At 37.2% G+C, this 16,670-nt stretch overlaps 1 long non-coding RNA gene across 1 annotated transcript; it reads right to left on the reverse strand.

Annotated features, from left to right (window-relative positions):
• Positions 1-396: 396 nt before the first annotated feature.
• Positions 397-15,748, reverse strand: LOC114046187. The gene is made up of 3 exons (XR_003569470.1): positions 15,669-15,748; positions 15,095-15,231; positions 397-474 (listed from the first exon to the last, which is right to left on the reverse strand). It is a non-coding gene; the product is annotated as an uncharacterized LOC114046187 (long non-coding RNA).
• Positions 15,749-16,670: the final 922 nt, after the last annotated feature.

The following is a 16,670-nucleotide window of genomic DNA, read 5'->3' on the forward strand; positions in this document are numbered from 1 at the left end:
TCCTGTAAGCCCCTGGTAGGGGGATGAGGCACCAGGATGTCTAAGAAAAGGAGAACCTACTGGGGGATAATAGAGTAGGTCAAAGATTCCACTACAGTCAGGGCCTGTGAATGACTGTTGCACTTCCAGCCTGGGTAGATGCAAAGATTCAGTCTCAGCAAACCAACCAACAAAACTAAAAGACTTAGTTAGGTTATTCTTTGGACAAAAAAAATACAACAATCATCACCAATCTATTGCTGAGCCCATGCTATTAAGTCTTTCTAGATTATTGAAATGGGCCAAGCTTGTACTTAATCAGCATTGGCTTGGATGAATATGGATGAATATCCTTTATTTTTATTTTTAAAAAGTTTATTTTAGTATTACCTGCCTTTCCAGGCTTAAACTAATTCAGTTGGTTGTCATAGTTCTGTAGAAGGGGAAATCCCACTGTGATGTGAAGCAGTTCTCAAATTGGTAGCTCCAGTTATTCTGAAAAAAAAAAAAAAGGAAGTATAGCCCCCAAAATCACTATAGTGCACATTCCCTAAGCCTCAGTGAAATCACTACTAGGTACTACTCAGGTCAGAAACAAGGGTGGGCTTCCATATGTGCAAAACTATTTTTTGCAGCATAGTTTGTGTCTTCTGATAGCAAAGTACTAGAAATAAAATGGATTGTCGTTATTTTGAAGACAGATGAACAAGCTATCGCATATGAAAACAATGGGTTATTGTTTTGTTTTAAGAAATGACAAATATGAAGAATGCAGAGAAACTTGGGAAGACTTCTGTAAACAGATACAGAGTGAAGTGAGAAGAACCAGGAGAACAATTTACACAATAACCACAATAATGTCAAAGAAAATAACTCCAGAGGACTTCAGAATTCTAATCAATGCAGTGATCAATCTTAACTTCAAAAGACTGATGATAAGGGAGGTGTCTCATCTCTCAACAGATGACAGTCCTGAGGTACAGGAAAAATACTTTTTTCAGACATAGCTAATGGATTAATTTTTTATTTTTTTATTTTTGATTACACTAAATTATTGTAAAGGAGAACTTCTATTTGATGGGATGGGAAGCAAGTTAGCAGACAGCAATAAACATTCAGAAAAAAATGAAATACAAAAACATCAATAAAGCAAAAAATGTTCGAATAAGAATGCAAAAGGAAGTTCAAAAGGGGATATAAAATGGGCAATTTTGTTCTTCTTTGGTAACTTTAATATAAATTAAAAAAAAACAAATGGTATGCAAGAGAATTTCATCGTTTCATATATAAAATCTTTGTTGTTAGTCTTGGTATGTTGAAATGTTTGTATTTGTGAAATTGTTAAATTTGTTAAATTGTTTAAGTTAAAATAAAGAAAAAATGTTTAAAAGACCTAACAAAATATAATTCTTTACTCAACCGTATGGTCAACATAGAGTTTGACAGAAAATTCATCCCTTGATTCTTTGAAAAGGAGCAGGAGGAAAGGAAAGCTTTTTAGTATTTTCATAACCTCCCCCCCTTCTCTCTCTCTCTCTCTCTATATGTATATGTATACACACATATACACTTATATGTGTATATATACATACATATCTATACATATACATATACATACACACAAACATGTGTGTGTGTATACACATATAATTGGGCACACTAAGATAAGATGTAATTGGGCAGAGTTAGATTTACAGGTAGAAAAAGGAGAAGGTAGATAGAAAAGACCATTTATTTCTTGGAAAATAGGATTTCAGGGATGACAATAAGACCCTCTCTTCTCCCTGGAATGCAAACTTTTTCTATCATCAAATCCTAAACTTAAATTCTGCTATTTTAAAGATTCTTCTTTTGGTTTAAAGTCCACATCCAGTAGTAGGGCACATATCCCTGAAAGATATAATACTTTAAAATTTATTTACTTCTGAATGAATGAATTTACCAGGTTGTTTATTTGTTTGTTTTGCAGGTAAAAGTGGATATTGTTTTTCCAAGAACAGATTTTGATAGATGGAAAGATGGTGATTCTGGGGACTTTGACTTGTGACTAACTCCTGGGACAGTAGAAAATGAAGTCTATAAAAGAGTCTGAAGGCTCAACAGCAAACTTGATGAGACACACACACACATATACATGCACATACACACGTACATGTATATACATATACACCCCTATACACATACACATGTATATATATACACAGATATACATTTATACACATGTGTATGCATGTACATATACATATATACAATCATAATATATATGTGTGTGTGTGTTTGTCCAGAAGATACCACTGATGAAAGGATTGAGTAAAAAAAATAAAGACACTGAAGGATGAAAACAAACTTTATCTACTTCCCAGATTTGCCTAGAGGACACCAAGGCTCAATTTTCCTGGCAATAGAAAAGAGAATTAGTTGGATGTGTACTTCTTTCATATAGAATTTCAAGTGCAGTCTGCTTCAAGTTGAATAAAGTAAAGGAAGCTGGAGCATCACCTGGAGTTCCATCAAAGAGAAAAGCCCCTTCCAGGCCTCTGAATTCTCTACTTTCTCTATAATGCATCCATTTCAGTCACTAAGTCTTAAATATTGCTGTTGCTACCACCCATAAGGGTGCCCTTCCACCAGGTCCAGATGTTTTTAGGTTGTTTGTTTGCTTTATTTTGTTTTTCTTCAAGATTAGGCATCTCCTTTTAAAAGTGACTATGCTTTACTTTGGCATTTATCTTAGATGAATTGATTTATTCAACCAGGAAAGTAATTTAAATTTCTTGATTGAGCATTCTCTCAGTGTCAAGAGCAGATTAAGGGAGCTTAATGTTCTTGAGGAAATACATGGAAGCAATCTTTATCTGCGACTTTGATCGCATTTCCACAGGAGGGATGTAGGCAGGTCCACTGGCACCTTGCAGAGAGAGTTGAACACAGCTCCCGAGACTACTTCTTTATTTGAACTTATTTGCCAAAAGAAAGATCTCTAAAATAGTAGAATTTAGGTTATGGATTTGATGACAGAAAAGGTGTTTGAGTCCCAGGGAGAAGAAAGGGTCTTATTGTCATTCTTGACATGCTATCATCCAAGAAATGGTCTCTTCTGCCTGTAAGGTCAGCTCTGTATGATCACACCTTATTCTAGTATGTCCAATGATTTACTAGGTACGTATTTATTCACTCTATAGGGAAATACAAATACCCCAAAAGATCACCTCTCATCACCTTAATAAATGTGATCAAGCTGACCTGACCAGCTTCACAATGACTATAACCATCATTGGAGGTCCCCTTAATTTCTTTCTCTGATGTCTATTCTGCTAGACAACTTTAAGGAAATACCAGGTTCGGCAAATCCTATAATGAATCATGAGAATATTTTAAGTCCCCATTCCTGTCTTAAATTTGTGTAAACAGCTTCCTGTTCACCTGAAAATTGTTTAGAGCATGAATCTGGAGTTTATCATTGTTAAGTTTGTCGGTTCTCACCTGGCCCTGGACATACGTTCTTTAAATAAAAATGTTAATTACATGAATTTTGCTGGGCGACTGGTATTTAAGAAAATGTCCTCTTTACAGTATTACTATTTTCAGGGCTCTGTAAATGTATCTAAATAGTCTTGACAAATTGAATTTCCTCAGATGGTTTAAAGACCAGAATGTGACTGTCAGTTTACTTGTTACATGTCACCACTTTCTTGGCAGAAAGGTACAGTTTCACAGCTGGAACATCTGCGTTGACCCCAGTAGCTAAAAGGAAAGATGACGCTTCTGTTAAAGTCTACATTAGCTAAAGTCACACTCGTTAATTTTTTCCGAAAAGTACTGTAAAAATTTGTAAGTGGAAGGTCACTGAAGACAGAAGATAGGGATGGCCTTAATGAGAATGAAAGTGCTTTGTAATGAAAGTTGCCGAATAGCCATTTAGATCTGAAGAGATAATAGAGAGTTTGTGCATATTTATGTAATAATAAAACAGACATATGTATAAACATAAATATATGCAATGGTATGCTAGACTTAGCTCTTAATAGTTCATAAGACCCCAGTGTTAAATTTTTAGTGTGAACCCTCAGAATTGTGATACCTCAGAAATTATCAAATGCTGCAAAGTAAGGTTTGAGTTATTGCTTTATTGATCATCTGTATGTAAGAAATTGGTGGACATAGTGTTAATAATGCAGATTGAACTTAAAAATGTGTCATGGATGCTTTTTTTCAGTCAGTTGCTAAATATTTACCAGCATGCTACTATATATGAATATATATATATGATATATGTTTGTGAATAATATATGTATGTGTGTATAATACTTCTATATATATATGTATGTCCAGTTTACTCTCTCTTTACCATCTTTCATCAGCTGACATATGTATGCATATATTTCTGTATGTATATATGTGTGTATATGTGTACATATATAGATATAGGTATATATGGATGTGTTTACATTTACATATACATATTTTGTCATTGTTATTATTGTTCACTTATTTTAGTCATGTCCAACTCTTTGTGACTCCATTTAGGGTTTTCTTGGCAAATATACTGGAGTGGTTTGCCATTTCTTTCTCCAGTTCATTTTACAGAAGAGGAAACTAAGGTAAACAGGGTTAAATGACTTGCCCAGGGTCACACAGCTAGTAAGTATCTGAGGTCAAATTTGAACTCTGTGCCGCCTTGCTTCCTTATGTCAAATGAATGGTTTGGACTAAATAGCCCCTAAGGTCACCTTGAGCTCTAAGTTAGAGAGGTCATCCAATTTCCTTCAATGGAGGGAGTTTTTACATAAGTAGTTTCCCACACCAAGATAATAATTGGCCTGAATACACACACACACACACACACATATGTATATAAACGTATATACATATGAACATATATGCATTGTATATTCAGTATACTCATACTCCATTACATGATTATATACATTATGTACATTAGCTGAAGGATGGGAGGAAGAAGGTAAATGGGACTTGTATCAACCCACAGTTCATGAATTGGCTGTTATTTCTATGGAACCTTGATATGATCTGTTATCATACTGCTAGGCTTCCATCTCTGTGATGAAATAGAATCTTTAACCAAGGACATTGCTATAGATCATAAGGAGGAACAGAAGCAGATTTCCAGGTGCTGCATTTGACCTATCATTGTCAGTAGGATAAATGAAAGAGGTGATGATGAAAAAAGGTTTAAATGGATTTTCAGAACATGAGAAACTGATAAAATTCCACTAAATACTATTTGTTCTAAATTGTGGGAGGCTAAGGGACTACCTGTTGTTGATTCATGAACATTTGTAGATACCTAGATTCTCTTCTCTGCATGTAAAGCCTAAAGGACTTCCTAAGGAAACAGGGATTCCCTACTTATACAAGGTAGAAAGTGTGCCTGTGAGCAAGGAGGAGGTGTAGGAGATTTCCTCTAGGAAATGTTTCCTCTAGGAAACAAGTAAAGTTGGCAATAACAATGAAATTTCTTCCCAATGGAACAAGGTTTCTATGATTTAAAGCCCAGAGTGAGTTACTTTTCCCAGTGCAGCATGGAGTTGCAGGTGAGGCAACCCTCCATTCAGGAATTGCCCACAAATTACAGAGCAAGAGATTTCTTAAAATGTTCCTCTGCTACAGCTCCCAATGATAAACAGATATGCATTCACACTTGTTTCTCCTTTCTTGCCTCTCTCCTGATTTAGGTTATTGTAGATCTTTAACTACCATTTATTTCATTTGGGACAAGTTTCACAAAGAATGAGATACTGGGAACAGCAAGAAGCATGCCATCAAATCCACTTTTTAATGTCCATTCAGTGAAGGGCTATGTTGGGAGAACTCAATCGTGCCAATACTGCCTGTGGTTCAATATAGCATAGAGGAGGATGAAGTCAATTAACTCCCTATTTTAACTAATTATTCCTGCCAACTAGATGCCAAACTCAGTTATTTCTTTGGTGGAAGACTATAGGTTGGGTCAGTGCCCCTTCAATTTTAGTACTATGGGACAAAGCCTGTGGTATCAGCTTGCCCTAGTTATGACTGGGTTAGTAAACAATAGCTTTTGATCACCCTGCACTATAGAAATGACCCAGAGCAGCCCACAATGATCACACTGGAAAGGATTTCATGAGCTGAAATTATTCAGAATAGCTGTCAATATTATGCAGATTCATCAGATAGTGGGTTAATTCTCTACCACATTTTGGCCATAAAATCATAGCCATTGTTGTTTCACTCAGAAGTAACCCAATCTTCTAGCTATGGGGTGAGAAATTAAAAAAAAAACCATAATTAACTGTCCTTTTTAAAGGGACCAACAGGGACTCAGAAAACACTCAAAAGGCCTTCTAGCTGAGGACTGGGGTATGGGAAGTGGGATAGGTGAAATAGATCTTAATATCCTCATTAAGGAACTGATTTTTATTTGGCTAAAAAAAGTCTTCAATAAAAAATATAATTGCCAAGACCATAGATAACATCATGGAGGTGAGCTCTCTGAATATGTAAGAAATTTTAAAGGCTTGCTGAAGACCAGTTAAGCTGTAGAGTAAGGAAAAACCAGCTACATGGAAAATTATTTAGTGAGACCTGCAAGGAAAAGTTACCTTGTAACAAGAACTCTAAATGGTGTGAATAAATCTAAAAGCACTGCACTTATCATGAAAAAGATTTTAATTGTCCCCAGCCACTGCAGACAAGTCACACAATCCAGGTAAGGATTCCATCTAGAAAAGATATCACTTCTTTGTGTGCAAAGTTAAAACCTTGCAAAGACAGGCCCATTCCTTTGGAGTTTTCACTGTTTAGGAAGTGACCATTATGACTAACTCTTTAGTTGCACACTTCCACGTCTGACAGTAACCTACTTTTCTAGACCCTTCACTTATTCTAAAATCTATCCCAACTGGATTATCCAAGGTGTCCTAGACCCATCCAACTATTTCCTATCTCTCTGTCTATTACCTCAACCCGAAATATTCTCATGCTCTTATAGGACAGAGAAAGGGATGCAAGTTAGATGATGGTGCTACTAAGTGGATTCAGAATTGATTGAATGAATGAATGGAAAGTGTAATCATCAATGGCTCCATGACTAGTGGAGTGACCAAGAGATATGTGCTTTATGTTGTCTCATCAGTGACTTCAATAAAAGCATTAATAGTATGCTTATCCAATATGCAGATGGCACAAAGTTGGTTGGAATAGCTAACTCCCAGGGTAGTAGAGTAAGTATTCAAAAGTTTTGGCAGACTAGAAACTCATGCTAACTCAAAGAATATATAATAGTGATGAATACAAATTCTGAAGTTGGGTTTTAAAAAGTAGTTTTCACAAGTCCAAAATAAGGAGAGCATGATTAGTTAGAAGTTTGACTGAAAACTATCTGTGGGGTTGGGGGGGACTGTAAGCTCACTCTGAGTCATTGGTGTACTACACCATCCAAAAATGCTAATGCAGTCTTGGACTGCATTAAGAGAAGTATAGCTTCTAAGAAAAAAAAGGAAGTGACAATCTCATCATAAATGAAGTAAGTGAGGGGGAGGACTATGTAATTAGCCTAGAAAGATAGGTTAGAACCAAAGAGATAAATTTAGTTTTGATGTAAGAAAAAAACTTCCTAACAAGTAAAGTGATCCAAAAATGTAACGAAAGGAAACCAGCAAAGATGGCATAATAGGAGAAAGTGGTGCAGCCCAGCTCCCTTGCACTACTCTGACAAAGATCTGGGAAGAAAACCAGGCCTAGTAGTGAAAAATCCAAGGTAAAATCATAGGGAGTTATTTTTTCTAATTCAAGATAGTCACCATCACAGGAACTGTAGGGCAGGAACTGAGGAACAGGGGTGGACCTCCATTGCTGTTTCTCTGACTATAGACTGAGATTGTGGATTCAAGTCACAGAGAAGGGATCACTGGGGGAGAAGGCCAGAGTTCTTACAATCTTACAGTTTTCTGACAGAATCTTGATTCAGCAAGTTTACATATTTAAGCCAAGGACCTGAACCTGCAAAACTTAGACCAGGAAGACATGAATCAGACCATGCCCTGAATTAGACAGCTTAATATATACTAAAAGTTTGCAACTCCCTGTCCTGAGCCACTACTGAGCATCTTAGATTACACATTACCTAGTACCTATAGTATATAGTAGTAGAACTCTAAATAATATAGGCCAGGAGCATGTAAGACCCCAGCCTTCCTTACAGAAGTAGAGATTGGCCCTAATATGAAGTTCCAATTCAGGAAGTAAGGCTGGAAAAAATGAGCAATACACACACACACACACACACACACACACACACACACACACACACACATATATACTGAGATATTATGGAGAGAGTGACATCTAAGACTCAACCCTCACTCCCAGAAGATAATAATTCCAATACATCTACAACAAACCTAAAAAAAGAAACAAAACAGCTTGACCACACAATCAACTAGAATTCCTGTGAGAAATTAATCTAGAATTTTAAAAATGTTGAAATGATTTTACAAATAAAATGAGAATTCTAGAGGAAAAATTGGGAAAGAAATGACAGTGCTGAAAGAAAGACTCAGAAGGGAAATTAATAGATTAGTTCAAAAAGTACAAAACCTTACCCAAATATCACCACCTTGACCACCCTGTCCCCTCACACCCTGATGGGGATAGTCCAAGACTATGATCCTAGTAAGGCTGTCATCCTAGTGCCCCCAGCTGTCATCCTGGGGAGTAATCCTTGTGGAAGTGCAACCTGTTAACTGCACCTGCATGTTCTACAGCCATAACTTTTGAAGACTCAGAAAAGAAAGCTCTTGCTTTCTTGGTGGTCTAACTTGCCTGGTATTTCTCTCTCTTAGCAGGCTGTGTTGCTAGGTTAGCCTGCTTAACATTGGCACTTCCAAATGTTTCAAAATCAAAAACTTGTATTATTTTATTGGTGGAAATGACACTAAAGAAGAGGCATTAACATCTGCTTTGTCTCTGCATTCTAAGGACCGTGGGACCTTTCCATCAGAATTGCAGCTGAGACCTTCTATGTATGTTGTCTCCTCCATTGTGAGCAATTGACTGCAGGTACTGTCTTACTTTTCTATTTGTACCCATAGCACTTTGCATAGTGCTTTGCCCGCACTATGTGCTTAATAAATTCTTTTATTTCATTCATTCAATCATTCAAAAAATAAAGAAGCAAGAAGTGATAAGTTAACCATTCTGTTTCTAAAATAATGCATTCATTGGGTCGCAGAATTAGGAAGGTATAGATCTAACTCAAATAGGAATAAAAGGGCTTAATAAATGCTTTATTCATTCATTTATAATTTAAGATCATTGGACTACCTGAAAGCATGACTGAGAAATGACATTTCAAGAAATTGTGAATGAAAACTTCCTAGACATATTAGAAAAATGAGTCACAAAGTGAAAAATAGAAAGATCCACCCATTATTGCATGAAAGAACCTACACACAAAAGTCCAATAGACTTCATAGGAAGGTTTCCCCTCCTTGAGGGTCTTCAAACAAAAGCTGAATAACTCGTTATTGTAGAAATGATTCTTTAGCCAGTATGAGTTAGGCTGAATGACGGGTGAGGTTACTTTCAATTCTGCAATTCTGCAATTCTTTAATTTTGTGATTGAGTAATTCTATGTATCTGTTCCCCATCCATTTCTGCTTTATTGACATTGTTCAAGGTCCAGCTCAAATTCAATTCAATAAGCATCTACATGATGTGTACCATGTTTAGTTATTGAGAATAAAAGGATGAAAAAATGACACATTTCCTGATCTCTAAGTGCTTACAGTTTAGCCTCTGCCATTGGTATAGATAGGTCCAATACAACATTGACCATTATGGGGACAAAGAAGAGATGAAAATAATGTCCTTGAGGAAGATTTGAGAGAGAAAACAGTACATTCATCTCAGGGTAGGTTGCAGTGAAAAGGCTTTTTGGAGGTGATGACTCTTAAACTCAGGCTTTACAGAAGAAAGAAGGATTTAATCAGGTGAAGATATGGAAGGAGTGCCATTTCAGGGATAGTTTTGGCTGGAAAGTAAAGTGCATGAAAGGAAGCAATGTGAAATGGAGCCGGAAGGATAGTTCAGAGGGACCTTAAATGTCAGACCAGGAGGTATATTTTATCCCACAGCTAATTAGAGAGCTCCTGAGCAGGAGACGTACATAGTCAGACATATAATAGGAAGATTATTTTTCAGCTGTTTGAAAGATGGATTTAAGAAAAGCAAAATTATAGGCAATTATTAGAACTGGACTTGGAAATAAAGATTAAGAAAAAAAATTATGCATACCAACTAAAGGGGTGCCCCTAGAGATGGTGTCTATGGGAAGAGGAATAGTAATAGAGATTCCCAATAATTTAAAGGAGACAAAAGCAAAGAAAGAAGCCACTAATAATTATGGCCTTAGATGTCCATGAGAGAAAAATGCCTAAAGAGAGGGCAACAAGCAAGGTAAACTCAGAAAGAAGTAAAATTTGACTTCATTTATATCAGTGAGATTGGGTGGGATGGAATTCTTGACTAGAAATGGCTCTGGAAAAGGAATGGATAAGGAGGTGAGGACAAATAGTATTAATTACATAGATTTAGTCATGTAAAAATATGGGAACAGAAGATGAAAAATAGTGAAGATTATTTAAACAAAAATCAACAGAGGGAGAAAAAAGAGGTGATATTTTCATGACTGCATACCAAAGGCTACATGGAAAGAAAAAAAAATAGATGAGTTAAGGAAATAGAATGAAACCTTGGCATGGAAGATTACTGTTCAGCTAGGATAGAGTCCTGGGCCTGGAACTGGGAAGACAAGAGTTCAAATCCAACCTCAGTCACTTACTAACTATGTGATCCCAAGCAAGTCATTTAATTTGTCTGCCTCAATTTCCTTAACTGTAAAATGGTGATAGTAATAGCACCTACCTCCCAGGATTGTCATGAGGAGTCAGTGATTTAATATTTGTAAAGTGCTTAGCCCAGTAATTGGTATCTAGTAGGTGTTTAATAAATGCTTGTTTCCTTCTTTTTTTTTTCTTAAGAAGAGACTATGCAAATTATAGGTCTGTGAATTTCACATTGGTACTTGATTACACTCTAGAATGTACTATCAAAGAGATGGTGAGGGAAACAGTGTAACAGGAAACAGTAACCATGAAAAGCCAATATAACGAACAGGTCAAAGGCTTGTGCCACACAAGCTATTTAGAGGGAACACTAACACAATGATCTTTCAGGAAGAAAAAGTACTATTTTCATCCTACTTAAAGTGGGAGTATGGGGATGGTCTTAGAGCCAGAATATCTAAATTCAACACCTTTGGTGAACATGTTGTTTAGTCATTTTTTCAGTCATGTCCAACTCTTCATGACTCCTTTTTGGGATTTACTTGGCAAAGATACTTGAGTGGTTTACCATTGCCATCTCCAGCTTATTTTACAGATAAAGAAACTGAGGCAAAGAAGGTTAAGTGACTTGCCCAGGGTCACACAGCTAGAAAGTATCTGAGGCCGGATTTGAACTCGGAAAGATGTCTTCCTGATGTCAAGCCTAGCATCCTATCCACTGCACCACCTAGCTGCCCCATGATAAGCATAAGTGGAAAAAAAAAACCCATCAGATTTGGAATTAGAGAACATAAGCTTGCATCCCAGCTCTTCTACTTCACTAGGGCATGTCACAACTCCTTGGGACTCATTTTCTTTTTTTTTTCCTTTTTTTGGGGGGGAGAGTTCCAAATTTTCTCCCTTCCTCCCTTCCCACCCACCCTCGTTGATAAGGCAAGCAACTAAATATAGGTTATATATGTGCAGTTATGCAAAACACTTCCATAGTAGACATGCTGTGAAAAATTAACTCTATTTCCCTTAATCCTATCCCACTCCCACATTTATTCTATTCTTTCTTTTGACCCTTACCCTCCTCAGAAGTACTTGCTTCTGATTACCCCCTTTCCCAATCTGCCCTCCTCTCTATCATCACCCTACTCTCTTGTCCCCTTCATGCCCTATTTTCCTGTAGGGTAAGACAGATTTCCATACCCAATTGAGTGTGTATGTTATTCCCTCCTTAAGTCAAATTCTTTGAGAATAAGATTCCCTCATTCCCTCTCACCTTTCCCCATTTCCTCTCCACTGTAAGAGCCTTTTCTTTTCTGTTTTTTTTTGTGTGAAATAATTTACCCCGTTCTACCTCTCCCTTTCTCCTTCTCCTCGTAAAATCCTCTCTTACCCCTTAATTTTATTTTCCAGATATGACACCTTCATTTTCAACTCACCCTGTGCCCTCTATCTATCTATCTATATCTATATATACACACACATAATTTTTTCCCCTCCAACTACCCTAATACTGACAAAGGTATCATGAGTTACAAATATCATCTTTCCATGCAGGAATGTAAACAGTTCAACCATAATAAGTCTCTTCTGATTTTCTCTTTCCTGTTTACCTCTTCATGTTCTACTTGAATCTTGTATTTGAAAATCAAATTTTCTATTCAGCTCTTGTCTTTTCATCAAGAATGCTTGAAAGTCCTCTATTTCACTGAATGACCATTTTTCCCCCTGCAGGATTATACTCAGTTTTGCTGGGTAGGGGATTCTTGGTTGTAATCCTATCTCCTTTGCTGTCCAGAATATTATATTCCATGCCCTGCAGTCCCTTAATGTAGAAGTAGCTAAATCTTGTGTTATCCTGATTGTTTCCACAATACTTGAATTGTTTCTTTCTGGCTGCTTGTAATATTTTCTCCTTAACCTGGGAACTCTGGAATTTGGCTACAATATTCCTAGGAGTTTTCCTTTGGGGATCTCTTTCAGGAGGAGATTGGTGGATTCTTTCAATTTCTATTTTGCCCTCTGGTTCTAAAATTTCAGGACAGTTTTCATTGATAATTTCTTGAAAGATGATGTCTAGGTTCTTTTTTTTGGTCATGGCTTTCAGATAGTCCAATAATTTTTAAAGTCTCTCTCCTGGATCTATTTTCCAGGTCAGTTGTTTTTCCAATGAGATATTTCACATTGTTTTCTAATTTTTCACTCTTTTGGATTTGTTTTACAGTGTCTTGATTTCTCATAAAGTCACAAGCTTCCAATTGCTCTATTGTAATTTTTAAGGAAGTATTTTCTTCAGTAAGCTTTTGGATTTCCTTTTCCATTTGTCCAATTTTGCTTTTTAGGGCATTCTTCCCCTCATTGGCTTTTTGGACCTCTTTTGCCATTTGGGTTGGGCTATTTGTTAAGGTGTTATTTTCTTCAGTATTTTTTTGGGTCTCCTTTAGCAAGCTGTTGACTTGTTTTTCATGATTTTCTTGCAAAACTCTCAGCTTTTCCTCTACTTCTCTTACTTGCTTCTCAAAATCCCTTTTGAGCTCTTCCAAGGCCTGGGACTGATTCATATTTTTCTTGGAGGCTTTGGATGTAGGAGCTTTGGCTTCATTGTCTTCTTCTGGTGGTATGTTTTGATCTTCTTTGTCACCAAAGTAAGATAATATAGTCTGACTCTTTTTGCACTGCTTACTCATGATCCCAGCCAATTACTTGAGTTTTAAACTCTTTGTTAAGGTAAAAGTCTGCTTCCAATGTGGAGAATGTACTGTCCCAAGCTTGGGGGTTTGTATAGCTGTTTTCAGAGATACTTCTAGGGACCTGAAAGTTTTCAGTTCTTCCAAGGTGCTATGATAAGGGGTGGTGTTACTCTCCACCACCACAACAAGCTTCACCACACCAGCATTCCTCCTCACCCCAGGACCGCCCCTCAGAACTGTGACCCAGATCCAAGCACTGATAAAGCAAGAGATTCCTGCCTCAGCACTGGGAGAGAGATCCCTGCAATCCCCCTCTGATCAGTCACTTGATTCCCCCCTCAGTCTGTGGGCCAGAAGCTCAGGAAACATCCGCGGCCCCCAGGGGTGGCTGAGACTTAGCTCCTTCTCTTACCACAGTCACAGACTTTTCCCACTGACCTTCCAAGTTGTCTTTGGCATTCATGGGTTGAGAAGTCTGGAAACTGACACAGCTGCCCGCAATTTAGCCTTCTGAGGCCTGCTCCAGGGTTGCCGAAGCCTGCGTGCCCACGCCGAACTGTGCTCCTCTCCCTTCTGGGTGATATACCTTTCCGATCAACCACCCAGGCTGTCGTTGGCTGGAAATTTGTTTCACTCTGTCTTTTTGTGGGTTCTGCTGCTTTAGAATTTGCTTAGAGCCATTTTTACAGGTATTTAGAGGGGTTTGGGGGAGAGCTCACACAAGTCACTGCTTTTACTCCACCATCTTGGCTCCACCTCCCTCATTTTCTCCATATGAAAAATAATGTCATTGTATTAGATGACTCCTGTAATCCCTTCTAGCTCAAAGTCCTGTGGTCTGACATGCATTACTGGTCTATTCAGTTGGGTATCATTTTGATGATAAACATGGAACTTTAGACATTCAAACTGGCCATATTATCAATTGTTAAGGTGACTAAAATGACTTTATTAACCATCTCATAACACAGTTCCATGGCCATAACATAATACATATATTGGGTGTATGGGTCCCAGATTTACTAGAGAAAAGGCAAATTATCTACTTCACTTGATTTAGAATATGAAAGAAGAATTAACCACAGATATAGCAATAGTTTTGTAGAGGACTATATTACAGAATATGGTATTTGGCAGGGATTTTTAAAAAAAAAATCACCTCTTGGCAAACCCTAGATCTTCATAAAATTATGACATAGGTCCCTTTTTCAAAATCTTTTCCACTAACTGTCCCCTCTTCCCCAACTGAGATACACATGACTTACTCACACATAACCTAAGGAATCATGGAAAAAGCTTTATAACCTGGAACATCTTCTACCAGGAGATCTTCGACTCTAAAACAATAGGCTTTCCCACTGTCCTCTTGGGGGGTTGCCCTACTTCAAATGCAAACCTAATCTGCCCATGCTTAAACCTGCAGGAAGGAAGAAGCTCTACAATTAAGACTCTAGATTCATTTTCTTATCAAATATCACAGCAAAATCCATATCAACCAATGTCTGTTCCCATGCCTGCGGAACATTGGAAAAGACCTGCCTTTGGATTTGTGATCCTCTACATCTAAAAGGCCCACTATTTAATTACCTGTTTTCTTCCTTGTCAATTTGGAGCTGAAGAAATGAAACCGCTTTACTGGGATGATGAGAAATCCATGGCAACTACCATATCCAGCTTCTAAAGCCATATTGCAAGGATTATATGGTGAATTGAATGCTGTTACTCTGAAAGGCAACCAGAGGTTATCTGTCAGGTAGAAAGTACATTAAGATGCAACATTTAGAATGATTTAATTTAGTTCACTGATCCAGGAGAGAAAACTAGCTCCAATGGAAGGCAAAGAAAGTCCTTTGCTCAGCAATGCATAAGAAGGTAAGTGAAAAGTAATTGTCCTTCCTACTCTTATTTTAAAATATATTTCTCCTGGTGGAAGATAGGATTGCTTAAATCATATGTATCATTATAGGTCATAAGTCTTGCAGTTATCATCTCATCAATCAGTAGGTTGGTTGGATGAAAACAGAAAACTCGTTTGATTTTTCTATTTGGTGACAAGAATAAGGGATTAAACAAGAATAAGCTGTATTGCTTTGGGGGTTAGGAGGAAAAACAATCTAGCCCCTGTCTATTCATTATCCCAAAGCTTTATCTTTCCACCCACCTGTGCAACATCCAAGTCAAAAGCCCTATCAGTCCCCAAACAGGGACAAGAAGGGAGCAGCACACACTTGAGGAACCTGGTTCCTAAGAAATAGATACATACTCCTAAAGGAGAACACTCTTATTTGACTAGAATTACACAATCAGCAGAGAAAATTGTTGCTTAGAAACTTTCCCTCTAACACACAAATACTATATAACACAACTTCAGGACAAAGGGACAAAGTGTTACTAAATAAGGATAGCTTCCTATTGGCCAAGTCATTTGCAAAAGGTTATGTAGCTTTTAATGTTTATTTATCTCAAAGCCAGTTTTAAAAAATTAATACATACGATATACACCGGAACTAAGCATATTTTTTTCTGTGCATTTTAATAGTGCTCTAAACTACATGGTTTTTAATCCAAAGGGCAATTTTGAGGCATTGAATTTTAATTCAAGACTATTCCATAAGGCTTTACATTTTGCTTAATGCTCTCTTAGGAATTGACTTGCTTGATAAGTCAGAAATTTTGCTGAAACTTTCCACAGTGCTTCAGGTTCAGTTCAAATGGTCCAAAAGTCATAGAATGGATCACTCTGATTGCTCATCATCAGATCCACCAATGCAGCATTTGTTCTTTCCCTACCCCGCAGATGATGCGATTACTCTCTGTTCTTTGTTTTTGCTGTTAATAAAGTGAACAGATCTAATTTTGCTTTAATATTGGTTTATGTATTGAACATATGTTCCAGTAAACCTTTTAATTGGATGATTTCTATAGGGGCAGATTTGTGAAGTTCAAGCAACCTTGATCTCTTTCATGATTGGACTTATTGCCTGTACATATAGTTAAAGGCTTAATGATATGCTGTCTTGTATAGTTCCCTAATTGTTTCGTGTGTCTCTCTAATTAGATCCTTGAGGTTACGGCCCTTAGTCTTTACACTTGAAGATAGCTCTCTCCTTTCCCTATGCAGTATTCCAGCAGGCTCAAAGAACACAAATTCATGTGAAGTGAA

Source organism: Vombatus ursinus, unplaced genomic scaffold, assembly GCF_900497805.2.
Source record: "Vombatus ursinus unplaced genomic scaffold, bare-nosed wombat genome assembly UNPS02014781.1, whole genome shotgun sequence".
In the NCBI taxonomy this organism is placed as follows: domain Eukaryota; kingdom Metazoa; phylum Chordata; class Mammalia; order Diprotodontia; family Vombatidae; genus Vombatus; species Vombatus ursinus.